Genomic DNA, 24,643 nt, shown 5'->3' on the forward strand with positions numbered 1-24,643 from the left:
GGTGGTGTACACTCCTTTCGACTCATCAACAGACAGCATTATACTCATGAAACATGTTAGACTTAATGGTGAAGGTGTAATCAATGTAATGCAGAGAAGTCCTGCTCATTTAACCCCTTCCTTGAAATATCAGTAACCTTCTCATCAGCCGCGGCCTGTGGAGGGAGTTCCGGTGGGGCAGAAAGGCAAGGCGGGGGAGGGGCAGGGTGGGGGGTGTTAAAAACCAGAATATGGATAATTGGAGGTAAGTAAACAATTTAAATAATGAAATGAATTTTGTAGCACGCCATGCATCGCAAAATGCAATTCCGGGCGCGCTACTAAATTCGTGCTCGGGCTCGAGAACTTACCTATGCGGGCACCTATGGGCCCGGCCAACTTGTTATTCAATTGTCACGCCCGTTCGCGATGCCTTATTTTCTTTTCCGGGTCTCGTAGAGCATGTTCGTGATGCGCATTTAATGTTTGGAAATGCGTTTTACTTGTTTGCAAGGCTTTTTGCATGCTCGGGGCAAAATATCGCGCAAACTTACCCACGCGGTCACAATGGGCGCGGCCATCTTGTTTTTCACTCTATGCTATGGTTCTGGGCCTGCTTTTCTATCCTCCCTCAATCTTTGCAATCCTTAGTTTTTTACACAGTTTGTCTGATTTTTATTATTTATTATCTATCTCTCTCGGTCCCTAAGTCTATATTTTGCATTTTATTTCTACTTTTACTGTGTTTTTTAAACTTTTCTACTGTTTTATATTACTTCTTTCTTTAAGCTCCTACTTCTTCCCCTAACTTTATTTTTTCCTTCTAACTTTTCTTTTCCGCCTCCCACACACCCCAGAACCATGGCAAAGGGTAGCAGCAGCACTAGTGGCGGCTTGAAGGACAAGGCGCCTGCGCCCAAGAGCCGCCTGCCTTGTGGCAGAGTGTGTCCTGCAGGGGTGCAGGCCCAGCAGCTTTTTTGCGAGGTGGAGGTGGCTGTCCTTGTTTTCTTTGGGCAGCGCCACCTCCCCTTGACCTTGACAGCAGGCGGCAGGCCAGGCTCCGGGTACCCTACCCAGGAGCGTCACCGCCGGTGTCCGAAGGTGCACCGGGCAGTGTTTCGCTGGTCAGGGGTCCGGTGCACCCATAACCAGCTGGCCTACCGGTGGTCAGACATCCTGGACGGGGAGAGAACCTGTTGGACCTGCTAGGTGTTGAGGTCGTGGGGCTTGGTGAGTAGCTAATATATAATAGTATAAGTATAAGTATTGTGTATAATTTTACTGCTACTTACATTGCAGGTAAATTACATTTCAAAATCTTCTGTGATTGTAGGACACAGGTGCTCGGCTCTACTCTTACTTGTTTGCAACTTTGCGCTCGCTTGGGCTAATTATTATGTAAGAGTTTACTTTAGAGAACTTACGTTAGGCAATGCTATTGCTAGAGAGACTCCCTAGTCCTTCCTTTGTCCTCCTGTCAAATAGTGGTGGATGTGTTGATACTAGGTTAAAATTAGTTGATCGTTTTTTACCAGGCACGTCTGGAATAGGTGAGCTAGGTCAGGTGGTACTTAGGCTTAGTTAGTATTCTGGAATCAGAATGGAACATTGGATTAGTGTTCATAAATAAGTAAGTAGACGGTCCATGAATCCAGCAAGTCAGTAGTTGATCTGATTAGATAGGTCAATTTTATTGCAATTGTAGTTTCCTAAAATGTTTTTGAACGTTTTTTAAAATAATTTATTTGTTTCACAATCACAGCCATCATTAATGTGTGTCTCTTTCTTTATTATATCTTAGATGAGCAGCACCCAGGGGCAAGAAGACGCGGTCTGACGGGGTTCAAGTCAGCGGGACAACCAGTGGACCACTACTCTACCGAGGGCTCTGTTTCTGGCCCCAGTAAGTTCTCTAGTGGTTAATATTAACAATTATATTTTCCTAACTTTTACTGCACCTTATTGTTTCGGAACTATTAATTCTAGTTCCACTTCCTAATTCTATTTTTTACAAAAGCTTCTTTGATCTTCTTGACTATCTGTTTCTAAATTCTGGTTATCTCTAAGTTCTAACTGCCTCTGCTATGACTCTCTGTACTACTACTATTAATCTGTCTGTAGCTAAGTTTGCCCAGTTGATCACTCCTTATTTAAGGTTTTGAATAAAACTCAGATTGACCAATAGCTCTAGCTACTGAGTCCAGTCCTTTGGGTTGTCCTCTTCTAGTTTTCTTAATCTTAAGGCTTTTGACAATTCCCACCAACAAATTGCCCAACCAGATATTTGACTATTTTTGATAGGATATAGTACATACTACTAATGCTGTGTGGATTCTGCAGAGCCAGATACAGAACTATGCACAAAAAAATAGGATGTTAGTGATGGGAGGTTGGACCTTCCTCACATCTCAGTCAGAAGTGAACCTATAATCCCCTGACCGACTAGCTATAGTGTCTCATTAGGTCCCCGTACCCCCACCCGAAGATACCAAATGATTACACAACCCAGAACATAACACCCTTTCACTCACTCACTCACTCGTGTAAGTCCACCACCACACCAAATACCATAGAGTCTATGTGTAAGTTCAAAAGGTTTATTTTCAACTAACAAGATCTGTACGTTTTTCTATAAAATTGAGTGTACTACAGCCAGCTCCAACAGCAAAATGCATAAGATAGATTAAAACAATAAACATTGTTAGAAATGCATAATAGAAGAATTAAAAGACAAAATATCTGTGCGAATTCTGGGAAGTCCCTCACTGTAGAAATATTGGTTACATGCATCAAAATCTCTGGTTCGTAGAAGGGAATCTTGCGAATGTTATGAGAAAAATGGTACGCACGTTAGATAGTACAATGCAAGCATTTCTCAGTCATGCCAAAAAGTGTAACATGTACATGTTATGGCTAAGCAATACGGACTAACCGAACTCCATAACAAAGTGGCTTGTTTTTCGACCTCTTATAACGCAAAGCTCAGACAGTAGCTGTGTGAGTTCATGTGGGCTCAAACTAAAGGCGTGAGATTCAGTGAGATTCTTAACAGGAGAAGCAGCTGCCCAGCCCCTGCCCCAGGCCAGCAGACCATTGGCTATTCAGCTACCAGGTAAGTCTGAGCCCTCCTCTCACACCTGCCCCTTAAGACCTTGCTGGGTGCACCCCAAATCATTCTCCTCCTTCTTGTGAGTTGCAGCCTACCTGTGCCCCAGATTGTGTTCCCAAGCCAGTGAAACCAGCCCACCTACCTCCCCCCCCAGCAACAGGGATTTTTATACATCATTGTGTGCTTGTGTGAGCTGTTTATACTGTGTTTTACTAGGGCCTGTGCATTTCGTTTTTTGGCCAGCAGGGGGAGTAAAGTTTTATTCAAACAGTATTGTTAGATTTCAAGTTAGAGAGGCCCTTACCTGCTGAAGTCCAAAGTGTGGATTGAGCCTGTCCGTCTCCTAGGAGATTCTGAACAGGAGAAGCAGCTGCCCAGCCCCTGCCCCAGGCCAGCAGACCATTGGCTATTCAGCTACCAGGTAAGTCTGAACCCTCCTCTCACACCTGCCCAGGCCCCTTAAGGCCTTGCTGGGTGCACCCCATATCATTCTCCTCCATCTTGTGAGTTGCAGCCTACCTGTGCCCCAGATTGCAGTGAGCATAGTCCAGAAGTGGTTAGGAGACAGACTAGTACTGTCTCTTCCCAAGACAAAAAGTTGTTGAAAAACACGATTTCCACGTTCTGTGTTTACTGTATGCTTGTGGTAGTTACAGTTAAAAATTGTAGTTTTAGCCTGCCTGTAATTGCATATTTTATCACCTGTGTTGTGTTTTAAATTTGTGGTTTTCCCTGCCCATGATTGCCTCCATTTAGTGTGTTGAATTGTGGGATTTGCAGTCCAACCTCTGTAGTTTGTTCCTCTCATTCCTTAGTGACAATTCTGTTTTCTCTCCAAATTTCTCCTTTGCTCTGTGCTAAGACTTGTATGTTAAAACAGTGCACTCCCAGCCACCATTTTGTGTTCACAAGCCAGTGAAACCAGCCCCCCCTGCCTCCCCCCCCCAGCAACAGGGATTTTTCTACATCAGAGGGTGCTTCTGTGAGCTATTTAAACTGTGTTTTACTAGGGCCTGTGCACTTCATTTTTGGCCAGTAAAGTTTTATTCAAACAGTATTGTTAGATTTCAAGTTAGTGAGGCCCTTACCTGCTGAAATCCAAAGTGTGGATTGAGCCTGTCTGTCTCCTAGGAGATTCTAAACAGGAGAAGCAGCTTCCAATTTCCTGCCCAGCAAACCTTGTCTGAGGTCGCTGGGACCTTATATGGTCTGCTAGTGGTTGGTACATGTCTACACTGATTGGTGGTTGAATCTGGTGTTTCTATTGGATTAGGGTTAATGTCCTCATTGGTTGGGTATTTGAGGGTTCTGATTGGTTTCTGGGTCTGTGATTCAATCATTGTAGGGTTGGGACTAGGGCTAGGGTTAGGATTTCTATTGGAAGTAAGGACCAGGGCTTCCTATGTTCTTGGTTGTTTGGAGTAGGGTGGGGCTAGCGCTAGGGTTAGACCTTTAATTGGAAGTAGCGGCTAGGGCTTCTGGTGTGATTGGTTGCTGGACTAGGTGTGGGACTTAGAGTAGGGTTAGGCTTTCTATTGGAAGTAGGGACTAGGGCTACCTGTGCCATTGGTTGCATTGACTTATTTTGGTAGTACTGGTAGGGCTAGGGTCTTTATTGGACATAGAGATCAGGGATTTTGAACTGGTTGGGTGCTTGGACTAGGGCTAAGATTGGCTGTAAGGTCCTGGTCTCATATTGGGTCGAGATTTTAGCGTTAGTATTGTGATTGGATAGTGTTAGGGCTATTGTTCCCATTGGCTGAAGGGGTCACTTGATTACTAGGGCTATAAAAAAGGCCAGGGTTAGGGCGTCTCAGCCCAGGCAGAGAGGCTAAGGGCATAGAGGACAAGGGCAGTTTCCTGTTTGAGCATGTTAAGGGCAGAGAGGACAAGGGCAGTTTCCTGTTTGAGCCTGTTCAAGACTGGTCGAGACTAGGTCCAGAAATGCTGCCCTTTTTATCATTTAGCAATACCCATCCCACACCATCCACATGCACAAACAGAGCATCACACTCACACCAAATGTACGCACAACACTATGCATAGATTAATGTACCAGCCTGCACTACAAACCCAACCAAACCACATCTACACACACTACTATCCCAACTACCACACATATCCACCATTACCTACAAACAATACACAACTCTCTCTTATACCACTAACCAATACACTTATCACTAACACAGCACCAATCAATACCATACATAACTACATCCCATTCAGACACACTCTCCCTGCTGTAATTACCCCCAACAGACCACCTTTTATCACTAACAAACGTATAATCATCCTTCCATCAGTTGTCCAACAAACACCCTCCTCTCCCTTCTACCATAATAACACTAATGCACAACACACACACTGCACACCACCAAACTTTGTAACTCTTGCAACAAACCAGTCTAAGATAAAAACTCCCACCTCTACTTCATTCCCTCCTACACACAACATACACTCTACTCATAAACACATCACCACCCCCTCGACGTCACATCCTCCTCTCACAAACAATACTACACAACCAAATCTATTGCATGGAACATATACATCAGCACCCTTTTTCACTACTCCTCAAAAGCAAAACATATCACACACCAGCACAACAAGATCTTCAAAGCGCAACACCTCATAATACTTACCATCACAAAATACAGACAAATACCCACCTTTCAAACCACACAAAGGAACAAACTCCAATGCCAAGCTTTCACTCTTCCACCACACCTAACACAGATACAGCAATACAGCACCTCTCTTCTAACCGCCTCTAATCCATTGGACAATTTAGAACATTACTACATGACCCACATGCTGCACCACCTCCCCTGACTCATACACCTTCCGCCTTAAACACACACAAAAAATATAAGCAACATGCCACACATCACAACTTTGCTTCCACATGTCTACTTCACAACAATGTTACACTAAAAAAGCAACACAGCACTCCAACTCACTCTCAAACACCATCTCCAACACATACACATGAAGACCCATCAAAACGCCTACTTAGCATGCTGGATACAGAACAGCTACACGATTGCTTTCCTAATACAGCTAATACCAGCACTAAAAACACACCTGCAAACCCACACAATACTGATCACTCTTCCACCAAACAAAGTCCCACTATCACCAAAGGCCACTGACTAATCTGTCTACTAATAAATGCTCGATCCCTCTATAAAAACAAGCCTCACATCTACGACCTTCTCACCGATGGAAAACCAGACATACTATTCATAATCGAATCATGGTTGGGAGAAGATATGGCTCTAGTCCTGCATGAAGCCATTCCTCTAGGCTATCAAATAATCACCCAAAATCGTATAGCTAAAAAAGGAGGTGGTCTCTAGCTGATGTATTCAGGCAAATAATACATATCACTAAAATTTACAACATCTTTTACAACAAGAATTGTGAGGCTCTTCTAACAAGATTCAATCCTTTCCGTCTTCCTCCTGTAACTTCCTGCTCTTTTACAGACCTCCACCTAGCAAGGCAACATTCCCAGACGTACTTCTTGACACAGTTTCAAACCTGATAACAATACACTCCAAACTATGCGTTCTGGGTGACCTTAACACTTGGTTCGATAAACCCAATATGACCCAGCCAAAAACTATAATCACCGGCCTAGGCACATTGAACCTGCATCAGATTGTCCACGATCCGACACACATCGCTAGACATATCCTAGATGTCATTTTTGCTAATACTGAACTAGTTACCTTTCAAATTATAACTCCAGTCACATGGTCAGACCACCACTTGCTTGCCTTCCAACATAAAACAACGCTAAGCGACTCACCTAAAACTACCTTACATCCATCCACCTATCGGCCATGGAATAAACTCAATTTGGAACACTTGGAAACACAACTAACATCCAGTACAAATCTGGAAAGCATAAATTCTGTTCAAAATGTATATGAGTGGCTACAGGAAGCTTTTGACATCCTGATACCACTCAAAACCACACAACAGAACAAAAGAAAAAAAGAGCCTTGGAGAAAGATAGAAATAAAAGACATAAAACAATAAATTAGAAAGCTGCAACATACCTGGCTCAAAACAAACCCCAAACAAGACAAACTTCACCTACATAAAATTAACAGATTATACAAGTCTGCTATCAAAAAAGCTAAGAAAAGGTACTATTCAGACATAATTGAAAACGCTATATGTGCAAATAAAGAATTCTATAAAATACTCAATGAATTTCGCAAACCAAATTGCCTAGAAGGAACTCATCCTGTTACTCAAGATTTCACACACAAACTGGCAAATCATTACACGGACAAAGCAGACACATTGGAATCGTACTTAAAACAGAAACAAAGCACCAGCACTAACCCTTGTACAAAACAACAATTCAAGAATGCTCTAATCAAGCCTCTCCGTTCCTTCCAACACATCTCACACGATGAATTTATGGACCTAGTCAAAGCAAGCAGGCCTGCCGGCAGCCCTTCTGACCCCTGTCCGCCACAAACTTTTACGACAATTCTTTTAACAACCTCTGCTGCCACTCCAGTAAGAAGAATCATCAATGATTCCTTAACTACTTGAATATTTCCAGAAGAACTCAAAAAGTCGTACATACGCCCTTTACTGAAGAAAACAAACTTAGACCCGCTGAACCCTAACAAACTACAGACCCATCACAAATGGACCGTTCCTGGGCAAACTGATAGAAAAAGTAGCATTCGCCCAGATATCACAATTCATTGAATAGAATTACGGTAGTGAGACAAAATATCGAAATTAAAATATCGATATACAATAATATCGATGTTTTAATTTCGATGGTATAGAATATCGATGTCCAAAATATCGACAGCCAGAATATCGTTTTTTTAAGGTATGTATGTTACTAATATCGAAATTTACTAATATCGGAATTTTGTTTAGTGTTATGTATTTTATTATGTTGTTTATATGTTTGTTAAATATGTTTTGTAATGTGTGTTTGAAAATTAGTAAATTTGTTTACATTTTGCGTTTTAGTATCAGAGCGGGTTGTGGGTTTATAGGAGAATAGGGTGGGAAGTAATTTAATAATAATTAATTAATTAATATATTTTTGTAAATATTTTTAATTAATAATTAATTGGTAATTAATTAATATTAATTAGTTAATTACATTAATTAGAGTTAATGTTTTAATATATATACATTTTTGTTATTGTTAATTAATTAATTGGTAAATAAATAATATTAATTAGTAAATTAAATTAATTAGAGTTAATGTGCTAATATATTTAATTTGTTGTTATTGTTAATTAATAATTAATTGGTAATTAAATAATATTAATTATTTAATTAAATTAATTAGAGTTAATGTGCTAATATATTTAATGTTTTTGTTATTGTTAATTAATAATTAATTGGTAATTAATAATTATTAAGTGATTAAATGATGTGATTTATTTATGTGTAGTGGGTTGTGTGTTTATAGGGGGATAGGGTGTGATATAATTAAATGTAAATAATTAAAGAGATTGTATTTATTTGTTGGTATTTATTGTTAATTAATTAGTAATTAATATGTGTTAATTAGTTCATTTATAATTACATCAATTAAGTGATATTACTTGTTATTAATTGATTAATAGAAATTTATATTAATTGTGTTTTTTTGTATGTGTAGTGTGTTGTGTGTTAAAGGGGGAGTAGTGTGGGAAGTAATTTTTACCCCCATGCTATCCAACGCTTTCCCTACTGTTGCTCCCTCTGGAGTGGGAATAGTAATTTAAACACCTACGCTATCCAACGCTTTCCCTACTGTTGCACTCTCTGGAGTGGGAATAGTAAATTTTACCCCTACGCTATCCAACGCTTTCCCTACTGTTGCACCCTTTGGAGTGGGAATAGTAATTTTTACCCCTACGCTATCCAACGCTTTCCCTACTGTTGCACCCTTTGGAGTGGGAATAGTAATTTTTACCCCTACGCTATCCAATGCTTTCCCTACTGTTGCACCCTCTGGAGTGGGAATAGTAATTTTTACCGCTACGCTATCCAACGCTTTTCCTACTGTTGCACCCTCTGGAGTGGGAATAGTAATTTCTACCCCTATGCTATCCAACGCTTTCCCTACTGTTGCACCCTCCGGAGTGGGAATAGTAATTTGTACCCCTACGCTATCCAACGCTTTCCCTACTGTTGCACTCTCTGGAGTGGGAATAGTAATTTTTACCCCTACGCAATCCAACGCTTTCCCTACTGTTGCACTCTCTGGAGTGGGAATAGTAAATTTTACCCCTACGCTATCCAACGCTTTGCCTACTGTTGCACCCTCTGGAGTGGGAATAGTAATTTTTACCCCTACGCTATCCAACGCTTTCCCTACTGTTGTACCCTCTGGAGTGGGAATAGTAATTTTTACCCCTACGCAATCCAACGCTTTCCCTACTTTTGCACCCTCTGGAGTGGGAATAGTAATTTTTACCCCTACGCTATCCAACTCTTTCCCAACTGTTGCACCCTCTGGAGTGGGAGTAGTCATTTTTACCCCTACGCTATCCAACGCTTTCCCTACTGTTGCACCCTCTGGAGTGGGAATAGTAATTTTTACCCCTACGCTATCCAACGCTTTCCCTACTGTTGCACCCTCTGGAGTGGGAATAGTAATTTAAACCCCTACGCTATCCAACGCTTTCCCTACTGTTGCACCCTCTGGAGTGGGAATAGTAATTTTTACCCCTACGCTATCCAACGATTTTCCTACTGTTGCAATATGTGGAGTACGTATATATATATTAATTTATATGTAGAGTTTTTCATTTATTTTAAATGTATATGTATTAGTTATAATTTTTTAAATATGTTTTAATGTTTTTATTTAATATTTGTAAAATTATATGTATTTTTAAAATATTTTTACATTATTAATAATACATTTAAAAAAACGATATTTTTAATTTCGATATTTTTGTACTATGATATAAATTGTTCGATATTTTTGTACTTACCTTTATGAAGATATAACTCCGATATTTTTGACTTCGATATTTTTGTGTCGATATTTTTGTATGTAGATATTCTGTCTGTCGATATTATGTCATAGATTCAAGAATTACATACTATCAGTCTTCCAAACAGGATTCCGTCCAGGAAGAGGCACTGAATCTGCCCTCCTTGCCATCTGGGATGACCTATAGAATACAGTTGCCTGCAACGGGGTTGCTGCGCTACTCCTCTTGGATCTCTCAGCTGCCTTTGACATGTTTGATCACGACACTCTGAAACTCTGAAACAAAGACTCTATGAAGCCGGCAGAGAGGGAACTGCTTCAGACTGGATAGAGTCCTACCTTCGAAACAGAACTAATGTCATCCATACCCCACCTTTCTCGTCCAAACCATACTCCACAAAAGCAGGGGTCTCTCAAGGTTCTATAATCTCAACATCTTTTCAACATCTACATGAAGTCATTACCAGTAGTGATCAATACATTTCACCTCACGTGCTATAACTATGCAGATGACACGCAAATACTCCTTTAACTGGAATGCCACAAAGACATTGGAAAATCACAAATTTTCAGCTGTCTCAGAGCCGTGGATCAGTGGATAACCTGGAGCCATCTCAAATTGAATGCTTCAAAAACTGAAATACTCATATGTGGCGATTGGAAACATTACAACTTTCTTGCCGCATGGCCTGATGAACTGGGATCACTGCCTAAAGTATCAAAGGTAGTAAGAAACCTCGGAATGACCATGGACTCCAAGCTGTCGATGAATGCCCAAGTGGATAATTTTGAAAAAAGGGGGACCCCTACTACTAATGCATTCACTACTTGTAGGGAATAATGTGAACACTATTTAGAAAAACAACCAGTAGTGAACTAAGTTAATAAGCCAAAAAACCCAAGGACACCATACAGTTACTTAATAAGATATTGTGACATGTAAAAAACTTCACATATTATTTATGAAATTAATTTTTTGAATTTTTGTTTCAGATATTTCTTCATTTTTGATAGACATTTATTATATATAAATACATATATTACATTAAAAAGTCAATCACATACATACTATATTTCATAACCTATATGAAAACATACTAAACCACAAAAAGGAACAGGGGGGATTAAACAACACAAATGACAATGGTCTTGAGTAGGGCTAGTGGAGTAAGCAAAGCGGTGGATGGAGACTCTATGCGCGTTTCGGCATTTGCCTTCTTCAGGAGTCCGTCATTTGCAATAGGACATTACATTCAACACTGAAAAACATATAAAAACCATGTCACAAAAGAGTACTACAATAATTACAATATATCTACCTTGGGTCTAGGTCTAGTTTATACTTAAAAACACAAACTTATTCATAATTGATGAAATTACAGTATTAATCATAACGGAGCAGCTATAAGCACATTAAAAGATCATGCTTTCGATCTCGTAAGTCAATCTCATATATGATAAAATGTTCCTATAGACTTACTATGCTCTAGACATTTGGATACTGTAGTAACTGATAGATTGATGTTCATCACAAAACAAACCAACTTCATATTTTAATTACTTCTTAAGTGTCGAATACTAGCTATGTATGATGGGAAGATCACATGAAGCCATGAATTTTCTATATAGTCATTAGAGCTAAATATTACAAAGAAAGAGAAAGAGAAAGAGAAATAAGCAAAGAGGGGAAAGGAAGGTAGTGAAAGAAAAAGAAAGAAAAAGAAACAGGGTTGGTATACCACATATATTAAACTGGGGTTGTTGTGTCTAAATTAGTTCTTATTAACCTATGTTAGGTAATTATGGTCATTAAAGTTAAATACTAAACCGGAGGGGGGAGAAGAGAGGGGGGGGGGTTTAAAAGAGGGAAGGGAAAAGGATGGAGTATACTATAAAACTAGTTACTTACATAAGGTTGTGATCTCACTCTATTTTCATTCTTGGATACAAGGTGAGTTATTCAACTAGAAGGTAGCGCTCCCATATCTTCTTTGACTACAAAAATGGGGGAGACACATTGAAATTGAACTATGACTGAAGATAGCAGACATTTTAACTCAATAAAAATAGTAATAGATTAGATGTTTCTCATAACAATTATAAGGTTAGCATAGGGTAAATATATAAAGTTACCCTTATGTCTCATCTTTTTAGTCAGTGTCATATACTGGTTTGATCATACAATGTGTGTCCATTATTTAAACTCTATTATTGTTATGCTCTAGTTCTATTATTCTGATCTAGGCATGCAGACTAGTTCTAATTCATCCATATAGTTTTTACTGACCGAACTAATATAGAGAAAGACATGTAATTGTACTATATATACCTTGTTTCCATGCTATTTATTCTTATTCTCGCACTTCTTGGGATACTAACAGGCGAATTGAACTAGGTAGGTGAAGAATAAAAACTGCAATAGATGAAAAATATATATATAATAATCCCAAAAGGGGGGAGGGCATTATTATTTGCATATAGATAGATTTGAAATGAATGAATAGTTACCTTATTTTTTAGTAGTAGCCACAACTAAAGATAATACGATGTTTGTGGCGAATCGGAATGGCAGTTTAATGAAACAGACGATGGCTGTTGTACTGGATCGAAAGCGTTCTTGACCACTGTTGAAACGAATGTATCACTCTTAGTGAATGGTCAAATAATTTATTAGTTGTAACCTCTAGGTTATCCAAAGGGATGCCGATAATATTACCAATAAGGTAAAAACTAAGAGACATTATATCTGTTTTATTTGTAGATAGTTCTTATTAGGTAGTTGAGGGACGCACGGTGCTGACAAACCTTCAAGGATAGAATCACTAACAGACAAGGAAAGACCAAAATATACGATTTGTTAAAAATTGGCTTCCGTTTGAATTATGACAATATTGTTTTATAACTAAATCATGGAACATACCTATTCTGCATAGACGCCGTGATGTAGATAAGTTGTTAGATATCGTTAGATCAAGGACCGGGAGCGCTAACAGTCCTTCAAAAATTAAGCAAAAAGAGAAGAAAAGTAAGAGTTATATTAAAACTTCACTTCTCTCTAAGCGTGATAATGCTTTTGATAAACCGAGCATAAAAAAGTTTACCTTGTTTTAAACTAACGCCATGATGTAGATGGGGTTCTCAAATGCGTCCGTCGTCGTGGCCAGCTCGAAAAAGAAGAAAATTTCGCGTTGGAGAGCTATTTATATGTCCCCTCGTGTTAAAGTTTGTCACTCAGGTGTGTCCGATATAAACAAGGGGGTGTTTGGGCGGGAAAGAAGAAAAGGTGGAGCATATAGCACTACCGAGGGTGTTTACATCATCACACTCACCTCGAGGTTAAGTTTCACCGGCCAATAGGCATACATGAGTAGTTCTAGTTGTGGCTACTACTAAAAAATAAGGTAACTATTCATTCATTTCGAATCTATCTATATGCAAATAATAATGCCCTCGCCCCTTTTGGGATTATTATATATATATTTTTCATCTATTGCAGTTTTTATTCTTCACCTACCTAGTTCAATTCGCCTGTTAGTATCACAAGAAGTGCGAGAATAAGAATAAATAGCATGGAAACAAGGTATATATAGTACAATTACATGTCTTTCTCCATATTAGTTCGGTTCGTAAAAACTATATGGATGAATGAGAACTAGTCTGCATGCCTAGATCAGAATAATAGAACTAGAGCATAACAATAATAGAGTTTAAATAATGGACACACATTGTATGATCAAACCAGTATATGACACTGACTAAAAAGATGAGACATAAGGGTAACTTTATATATTTACCCTATGCTAACCTTATAATTGTTATGAGAAACATCTAATCTATTACTATTTTTATTGAGTTAAAATGTCTGCTATCTTCAGTCATAGTTCAATTTCAATGTGTCTCCCCCATTTTTTTAGTCAAAAAAGGTATGGGAGCGCTACCTTCTAGTTGAATAACTCACCTTGTATCCAAGAATGAAAATAGAGTGAGATCACAACCTTATGTAAGTAACTAGTTTTATAGTATACTCCATCCTTTTCCCTTCCCTCTTTTAAACCCCCCCTCGCTTCTCCCCCCCCGGTTTAGTATTTAACTTTAATGACCATAATTACCTAACATAGGTTAATAAGAACTAATTTAGACACACCAACCCCAGTTTAATATATGTGGTATACCAACCCTGTTTCTTTTTCTTTCTTTTTCTTTCACTACCTTCCTTTCCCCTCTTTGCTTATTTCTCTTTCTCTTTCTCTTTCTTTGTAATATATAGCTCTAATGACTATATAGAAAATTCATGGCTTCATGTGATCTTCCCATCATACATAGCTAGTATTCGACACTTTAGAAGTAATTAAAATATGAAGTTGGTTTGTTTTGTGATGAACATCAATCTATCAGTTACTACAGTATCCAAATGTCTAGAGCATAGTAAGTCTATAGGAACATTTTATCATATATGAGATTGACTTACGATATCGAAAGCATGATCTTTCAATGTGCTTATAGCTGCTCCGTTATGATTAATACTGTAATTTCATCAATTATGAATAAGTTTGTGTTTTTAAGTATAAACTAGACCTAGACCCAAGGTAGATATATTGTAATTATTGTAGTACTATTTTGTGACACGGTTTTTATATATTTTTCAGTGTTGAATGTAATGTCCTATTGCAAATGACGGACTCCTGAAGAAGGCAAATGCCGAAACGCGCGTAGAGTCTCCATCCACCGCTTTGCTTACTCCACTAGCCCTACTCAAGACCATTGTCATTTGTGTTGTTTAATCCCCCCCTGTTCCTTTTTGTGGTTTAGTATGTTTTCATATAGGTTATGAAATATAGTATGTATGTGATTGACTTTTTAATGTAATATATGTATTTATATATAATAAATGTCTATCAAAAATGAAGAAAATATCTGAAACAAAAATTCAAAAAATTAATTTCATAAATAATATGTGAAGTTTTTTACATGTCACAATATCTTATTAAGTAACTGTATGGTGTCCTTGGGTTTTGTGGGTTATTAACTTAGTTCACTACTGGTTGTTTTTCTAAATAGTGCCCAAGTGGATAAACTAGCAAGATGAAGCTTTGCTACTTTAAAGACGCTGCAACTAATTTTCCCTCATTTGGGATTTCCATACAAGATCCAAGCTATCATCTCCCTTGTTCTGTCCAAACTCGATTACGCCAATAGCCCCTACCGCGGATCACCTTTAACGACCATGAAAAAACTACAACAGATTCAGAACTAGGCTGCCAGACTACTCTTGTATATCTCCCCTGCCTTGAAAGCCGTGCAATGGATACCGGTTGCCAGAAGATCTATGTTCAAGCTGTTTTGTATCACCCACAAAGCAATACATGGAATGGGACCGCTCTTCATCAGGAATAAAATCACCAAACACATTCAACAAAGGAACCTCCGCTCTAAAGGAGCATCTCGCCTCAAAATCCCACCTTACAAGAAAAAAAACATGGGTGGCACATCCTTCTCTGTTCAAGCAGCCAAACTCTGGAACTCTTTACCCCCCCAACAAAAGGTCCACCGACCACCACCTTATCTTCAGAGAACTACTCAAGATTTGGCTCTTCCCCACATAAGCACCATACGCAAACAGAAATTTACAGCATACCCCTCTGTGTACAAGCATTTTTTTTCACTATAGATATGTACCTATTTTTGTGTATTGCTTTGTATAAACATGTAAAATAATTATGTTGTTGAGAGAAAAAATAATCATAATAAATAAATAAAAATTATCTTTGGTCTACATGTACATACTTCCATTGTGCATCTATGTACCTTCCATGTACTTGGATCTGTGTGTCTGTTACTTTTCTCCTGAAAAAGCATATCCAATGCACTACCCTATTTCTCATCCTGTGCCTCTATCAATATCTTTAATCTACATATACTTACCTCCTTAATGTATCTATATACTTTCAATGTAATTATGGATCTATATATTTATCACTTTCTTCTAATTTAGCATTTCCAATGCACTACCCTATTTTTCAGCCAATACTTGGCACAATATATCTTCTAGCCAAACCTTCTGACTCATCTCAAATTTCTTCTACTACTCCTTCCAATGCAGTACCCTATCTTTCATCCTATACATCTATCAATATATCCTCTATATCCACTCTCTCATTTATCCCAAACCCCATACCATTACTATGATTGCCAAAATAACCCTTTCGAGACTCTCTCCTACTCTACTCCTACTTGCATCATCTGACACCTCTTTTACTATACCGATCCCCTAAAGCAAACCTTTCTAAACTCTTTCCTCTGAGTCCTCCCCTCCAAAACTCCTTTTTACTCATCCAAAAGACTCCTCCTATTGTTAAGACCTAAAAAAAAGAAACAATATTAAACTATACTAATACACTACCCGAATAACTGAATAACATATCCACTACTCAAATTACTTCATATTTTTTTTTACTATATTAATTTTCAACAGTAATCCTTTATGGGTTCCGGAGTGGCCTGTTACTCGCCAGAAAAGCGATTCAACACCCATCAGGGGTAACAAGTGCTATATGAATGCAAATCTTTCTTCCCCTTTTATCCCTCCGCTATCTGCTATGAGGTAACACATGCACAAAAGACATGAAGCTAAAATGGTTGCATGTCTCAGGCTAACTTTGCAAAGAGTAGAGTAGACTATAATGACCCTAGGGACCATAACACTACAAGTCTCTACTCTAGTACCCGATTTGGACTAGTGATGTATGTTGTATATGTATGTATACTAGTATCATATTTTTCAATCTTGCTAGTGAAAAGGAATAAATAGGGGGAGGGTGTACAGGCATCTAAAAATGTGTAATGTTTTTTCTAGGCATACTACCAACCACCAGTGCCGGTAGGGCCAGCGGCAATGGTGATGCAACCATTCCGGAGGGGGCAGGAGATGCAGCAGCGACAAATGCAGGAGCTACTACAGGGGGTAAGCCAGCAGCATTGGCTGGCGGTGGTGAGTTATATTCCTTACTTATTGACATTACACTAGTGGGAAGGGTGTACTGTACACTCACTGTACACTCACTGTACTGTTGAGACTTAGTAAGTATGAAGTTGTAGTGAACATTAGACAACAGTTAAAGAAGACACCCTTTACCTAGCAATGGCATTAGCAATAGCATTAACAGCGTGATTTGAGTAACCAATGGCCTCTTCCAGCTGACTCCAACTCAGCTGTGAAAGTTTTATGGAGAAGACTAAAAGTCAGACCAGATTACCTTGATGGATATGTTGAACAAAAAGGGAAAGAAGGGTGGAAGGATGAAGGATGGGTGAGATGTAATACGGCTGGCAGAGAAGAATACCTTGGAAGCAGCATGCAGGTGGCTGATAGGAATCAGAGGCATGGGTTGTTGAAGGATGGGTGGCAGGTGAAAGAAGATGCCTGCCTGGGTGGATGACATAGTATGGGTGGATACTGGATAGCAAGAATCATCAGCGGTGTTTGGGTCAAACTCAAAGCCAAGGCAAGCAAGGAAGGAGTGGACGCATGGGTGGTTGTTGGTGAAACAAAGGTTTGTTGAAGATTAAGAAGAATGATAGACATTTACTTTGAATGGATGGATGCCTGGATGTATTCATCATGGACAGCATAGGTGGAGACTGTCACTGGATGCAGAGTCTTAGTTTGAAGAGAACGTAAAAGAAACCGCGCCATAGTAGCAAAGCCGAGGGGAATAATATATTAATAACTTGTATTTTCAGAATAGACTTGACTCACTGTAGTTTGCAAGCAGATCATATATATATATATATATATTGTGTATAGTTTAGTTATCAAGCGCCTTCCTCCGACTCCGAGGACCACTCCTTACCTATGTTAATTTACTTTTCAACTGTGTCAATCAGCCTGCAAACGGTGGCCTATCTGTTGGTTACACAATCAATCAAAACAAAGTACCTTATGCAGTAGCGGTGGGTGGTGGGAGTGCTGCCGGGAGGTGATGTGGGAAGGGGGAGGGGCAGGGTGGAGAGTAGTAAACTATGGATGACTTCCAAATACAGGTAAGTAAACATAAAATAAATAAAAGGAGTTTCATTGTGCGCACTGCACCGCCAAATGTGATGCAGTGCGCACAGCGAAATTAGTTTTATTTATTTATAAGTTTACTTACCTGTAATCAGCTGTATTCCATAGTTTACTTTCCCCCACCCTGCCCTCCCCCTCCCTACGTCACCGCCTGGCAGCACTCCCATCACCGACCGCTACTGATCTTATGTCGTCGTCTCACTCCCATATATAAGCAATGATCATTGGATCAGATATATAATGTGCCTTTTTGTAGTACCCAGGGCAGGGTGAAAGTGAAATTGAGCAATTACCCTCATGTAACAGAAAGAGTATGGCCAGTGCCAACCGTAATAGAAAAATACGAGCTTCCCACATGCAGACAGTAGTAGTAAATAAAACTAACGTGAGTCTGCGTCATGACTCGTATGTTTGTCTTGGTTGCAAGCTTAGCTGACTGAGCTGGTATGCCAGCTACAACAAGGTTATGTAATTTCCCTAAACTAGAGATAAGAAGAAGAAGACAACTGGTGTGTATTGGAGTCCATAGTGCTAGTATAATGCCTGAAACTCCCACAAATGTGAGAGGCCAAGGAAGTGGGAGAATAGATACTTACCACGCATGTTATGTACTGCACTTGCTAGTGCTACTGTGCCACTATGTGTTGAATTAATGTTGTGTTACTGTTTTGCTAAGAGTATTGGTTACTTACAATATTCTTTTTCTTTCTTGATACAGATCCTCCTTCCCAAGAAAGACCAACACGGAAGGAGTTGGCAGCCAGGGCCCGACAGCGGAAACTGGAGGACATCTGCAAAGAGTTTCGGCGGCTGGTGGATCAGGCGGAGGAGGAGGTGGCTGCAGCTGCAACCTCCCCCAATGTCCCGAGCTCCAGCTGGGCCCCGCCTCCAGTGGTACGTGCTGCGGTCGGGCAGCCGCCCACCACAGCGCAACTGTAACATCTAGCACTGCTGCCCCCCACCCTGGATTCAACTGCAGGGCATTTCACCGCAAGATGCTCCTCCAGGATGGCACGCTTAGAGGAGCACCTAGAGGAGCGGGTCAAGATCCTTGTGGATAAACAACTAATTCCTTTTGTTGGTAGGGGTATTGGGCGTTGCGGTTTATGCTACATATAATTCCACAAGGGAAAAGGGTCCTAGCGACAGTTTAATGACCAACTTACAGATTTAATTCCCAATACAACTTGAATAAATTACCCAACAAAATCTGGTGGTCAAAGAAAAGGGAAGGGAAAGGCGCAGCAACTGGTTTCTTACCCCACAACTAATGTGTAACACCAAAAAACAGCTTACTCATTAAGTGAGACTGACATATGAGAGAGTGACCATTACGAAATAGTAGGAGCCCAGAGTGGCAGGGTTAATGGACATTGTTTGGACTTTTTCATTTTGGACATTGGTTGGGGTTAGGGCGAGGACATACGATGTTAATGTTTTGTTGGGGGGTTACTGTTTTACGAATTTAAGTTACATTGGTTTCCTTGCTGCAGCCAGTGTTAGATTTAAAATATCTGCCGATTTTGTAACACACAAACAGATAGATGTGGTACCCCTCACTGAGTTATTTGTCCTACTAGTACTGTCAGTCTCTCCTCCTAGTCCATTATACCGCCCACCAAACTTATCTTATCTGTGAATGATGATGAAGTTCAGCACAGCGATGGCTGCATGGTTTCCTAAGAGAATGGAGAAGATGCCATGGTTTTGGTATTAGTATTAGACACTGGCATTAGCATTTGCAAACAAAAAAAAAGAGACAGCCATTTGCCTGAGAGAGACCGTGGGAGGAGTAGTAGAACGAAGTAAAGTACAGTACAAAAGAAGACTGCCAAACAAACAATATTGCAACTGCTAAAGAAAAATAAAACATAATGCTGGCGGGACAGCCTAGTACAAGAAGTTACAAACTGTAGTTATGTTGAGTGAGTCACTTAACACAATCGTAATTTGGAACCTTTACTGCTGTGCGGTAGGATGTTGATGATTAATCCAGTCAATGCCGGCAATTAATTATTATGTATTAGGTGGGTCCCTTAGGAAAAAAAAATTGCCTTGCACATAGACTGAGCATGGGTGGGCAAACAGAAGAAGATCCTCGCCCTGCCTTGAAATTGAATTAGTGTTGCTTTCACCACTTCTGCCCCAGCAAGTGTGTGATCAATTGTTGGTGTACATTTAATGTAGTCACATAACACCTCAATATAAATCACACAGCCCAGGGTAAGAGGGTTAGGGTTTGATGAATGGATGGGAAGTGGGGTTTGGAGAAAGGTTTGACAAAGAAAAACAGTACGCATGGACACAACAAAAGCAAAACACAATCTTGGAAGACGAACATGATCTTATCAACAAATTTATAAAGGTAGAAAAAGGAAATGCATGGCTGATGATGAAGATAACTTGATGGTTAATGAGTAGTACTTACTAACTACTACTACACAATTAGACAGTACAGGGCAGCAGTATATTAATATGCACTTTGTCTTGCCTGTAATGTATGCCCTCAGAGAGACCCAAATTACATGTTGTACCGGGCTACTTTTAAAGCTAGCAAAGAAAATTTAAAAAGAGTTGTAGGGATCAATTAGCTAACAAACAACAACACAACACACACAGTTGTAATGATTGAAGAGAAAAAAGTAATCAAATGAATTAAAAGACGAATGATGAATGATACTAAAGTTACTGTGTTATCCTGGTCCAATTGTGGAGTTGCATCTCGTCATTCCTCTTGGTCCTCCCTTCCATGGACGCTCCACACATCAATCTTGGGTGCCACTGAATGCCTGATGTGGATTGGTAAGGTAAGTGTGAGTTGTTTCTCCCAGTATCGCACAGGGTAAAGGCCGGCCTGTATGTGTAGATGGAAAAACAAAAGGGGTATTGAAAAATAATTGAATTTAAAAAACGCATCAATTATGGTGGAGTGCAAGAACACAAGACTCTTGAGAGAACACTTTCAGACTGAGTCGATTTGGGTACATTGTGTCTACTCTGTTTACAGCATTAAGCTACAACAACAACAGGGCAGGAGTCAGAACAGGCCCACGGCATAGGGCCGTGACCCAAACTCCATTTACCTTAAATTTTGACAGAGACAGACAAAAAGCATATACAGCAACCTAGCATTTTCCAAATCAAGTGACTAAATCAATGCGCCACTGTCAGTCATACCACTACACTTGACTCCATCACTAAACTGACATGTAGCCTAGGTCTGCTGTGGTTCTTGTTGAATTGTTGTGTTTACCTTTTATGCCACTTCATGAAACACAGTTATTCCATCAATCATCTCCGATCCAACTGACTGCGTGCAAAGATAGTATGGTCATCATCATGGTGTGGTACGTGTTGTCCAACACCAACTCAGTCTGTAGTGACTTCGATTAAGTCCATATTAAAAAATTGCAACGGATATTGGCCTGCACCTGCAGTAGTAGGAGTACAATGTGGTTATTAAATAACAAGGAAACATTGACTGTCACTTGAGTCACTTTTACTTTGTAGATTAACTAGTAGAGTTCGACTTCATGCACATTCTCTCACAGTCAGCAAGCATCCAATGCAATGCATGCCATCATTCATTAATCATTACCTGTCATTTTCTTCTCTTTGGCTGTCAGATCAGATGCCTAGCCTTCTGACAGTGATGCGTTTACTTTTGGATGCCTGTCCAAGTTCTGACAGTGAAGAGTTGTGGATGCCTGCAGACAGAGGGGGTAGCCTTCGGACAGTGATGAGTTTTGGCGAGGAAACAAAACGGAGGATAGCTATAGTCACGTTTCACTTCTTATGGAGAGACATTTCTTGTACTATTCTCCATCTCCATCCAATATCTGGCTTGATGGAAATGTATTTAGGGAGAATCAGGAAGATGGAGCAGGACTCTGAGGAGTGGAGTGACAGTTAAAAGCACACACGTGCAACTTCAATAGGGAAATAAAAAGAGAAGACAGTGGTGATGGATTTGTTGTGATTTGATTTTAACCAGAAAGACAGATCCATACACAAATAAAGGAAGGAAGAAAGTAACAATTTGAACACCTAGTTGTCAAGGAAGAGGAGCTCGTCCTCAAACGCTGGCAGTTCAGACTGAAGTAGGTCATGTAACCCACTACTTATGTCATCGAAGTCGCTCTCCTCTTCCTGCTGTGATTCACGTATTTTGTACTCCGGTGGGATAAGGTGCTGATTCATTTTGATCATGGTTAACCTCTCCATGCTTTTGGGCGAGAGACTGGTCCTTTTCAAAGTTACAATGGCACCAGCAGCACTGAAAACATGCTAGGAGGAGACACTTGCGACAGGGGAAGCCAGTTACTTTATCGCCAGCCTGCTGAGCACTGTCCATTGGCTTCTTTTCCCATACCAATACACCAATGGGTTTCGATCCATGAACACCTCTGTTGGGTCATTCAGATAGGCCTGGACCGTCCTTTAATGCTCAGCGGGGCTCCGATGTGCTTGGCCTCTTTTGCCTTTGCATATTCAGCACTGGACTTACCATACCCCTGTCGTAGAAACCAATCAGTTGCCGATTGTACTGTAGATGATCATGTTGTTGCTGTTGTTGTTGGTATTGGTAGTGGTGGTGACTGCTGGGAGGCAAACACAATGTCATTAGGCTCAGAAGTAGAATTTGACTCTGTAATCTGCTCTTTAGTAGTTGTTATGGCCTGGGCGGGGGGCCTCTAATTACCAGCCGTTCATTTTCAAAGTCAATGGCTTGCTCAGCTATCAAAGTTTTGTACAGTAATGTAACGTGGATGAGGCAGAATGTTATTTTGAATCCTTGTATTGTCAGATAAGCGAACGGCTAAGGATTCAGCCAAATAATATACGTCGTGTTTGTCATCCACACCTGTGTACGTTTCAGACACCTCCTTCAGCTGTTGCTCTAGCATGTGCAACAATGGGCTAGCTTGGCCCATAGTACAGTCCTCCCTGCTAACGTCACGTGTGAAGACCTCAAAAGGAAGTAGCATCTCTGTCAGGCATTTAACAAGGTCCCATTGGCCCATCTCAATGGTCATGCCTCTCACAGTAGGATCCCCTAATCTTTTCATGACATAAGCATTGAGTGATATGTACTGCTCAGACGATCAAGCATGTAATAAGTTGAGTTCCAACGTGCTGGCACCTCCTGGATGAGTGCTTTGACTGGCATTTTATGCTCACATTGAATGACCCTCAGCTGCTTCCGGGCTTTAAAAGAATGACTGAAATGTGTGCATATTCTTCTGCAGGAGGCCAGTAAGTTGCTGACTTTGCATTCATTTTTCAGAAAGTCTTGAACAACAATGTTAATGCAGTGTGTCAAACACAGGACCCTGAAATAGCCACCATCTTTCATGGCCTTAACTACATTACTGCCATTGTCTGAGGCAACAAAACCTATGTTAAGCCCTCGTGGGTGCAGCCACTCAAAGACCTTGCTGTTAAACTCCTCCAAAATGTTTGCAGCAGTATGAGATTTCTCCATGGCAAACATGGCTACAGTTGCATGTTTGCGTGTGGCATGGAAAATCTCAGCCACGTCAACACCTGCAGATATCTGTTCTCTAACCACCACAAAAGAGATCCAGTGGGCAGTGATGCACATATAATCAGTGGCTTTGTAACTGGTCCACATGTGTGTTATCAGGTGGATACTATGAACAGCACTCTGCTTCAAGGGTTTTCCAAGCAATTCCAGCACGTTGTGATGTAGTGCTGGAACAGTAACTTGGGTAAAATAGTAGCTGCTCGGAACCTGCCATTTTGGGCAGATGGCTGTCACAAATTCCAGAAAACCTGCCCCTTCAACAAAAGAAAAAGGTTTTCCTTAGGCTCAACGGCGCACTTGTTTTCATTGAGGTACTCCTTGCTGTCCCAGGCTGGCTCTTACTCTTGTGCCACTGAGATGTTGCTGGAGAAGATGTGGGCGATGATAACACTGCACTGCTGGGGACAGGGATACTTTGTGTACCACTACCAGAGAGAATGTCTCCCTGTCCTTCCTCTTCCACTGTGATCGGATCTCCTACTTGTTTATCCCCACCAACACGAATGGTTGAAGTTATTATGCGGCGAAGGTGGTCCTTGCAGTCGATCAAGTGGTGTTTTTTCAGATGGGTTATTTGGCCTCCAGTACCATAGTTTGTACCAAGCTTACCCCGACTAACAGAGGTATTACAAATGGAGCATTTAGCAATGTTCTCCTCCTTTTTGCTAACTGTAAAGAAGTCCCAAACTGGGGAGCTTACATTTTGCCTCCTGCTGGAGGTGCCACTTCCAATGCCGGATGAACTGGAGGGTGTGCGTTGAATTTGAGTTTGTGCTGTACCACTACCTACTTCTACTGAGGTGGTGGTTGTGCTGGATGTAGGTCATTGCCTGGCCTTTGCTACTGCAAATATGGAAGCTGTAGGTCGTGTTGGTGTTACCTGTGTTGGAGGTCTGCGTGCTAAATCCCTCTAAGCGATTTTGGATAGGTTAATAATGTTGGTCTCCATCTCCTCGG

This window comes from Lissotriton helveticus, chromosome 2_1 (assembly GCF_964261635.1).
Source record: "Lissotriton helveticus chromosome 2_1, aLisHel1.1, whole genome shotgun sequence".
Taxonomy (NCBI): domain Eukaryota; kingdom Metazoa; phylum Chordata; class Amphibia; order Caudata; family Salamandridae; genus Lissotriton; species Lissotriton helveticus.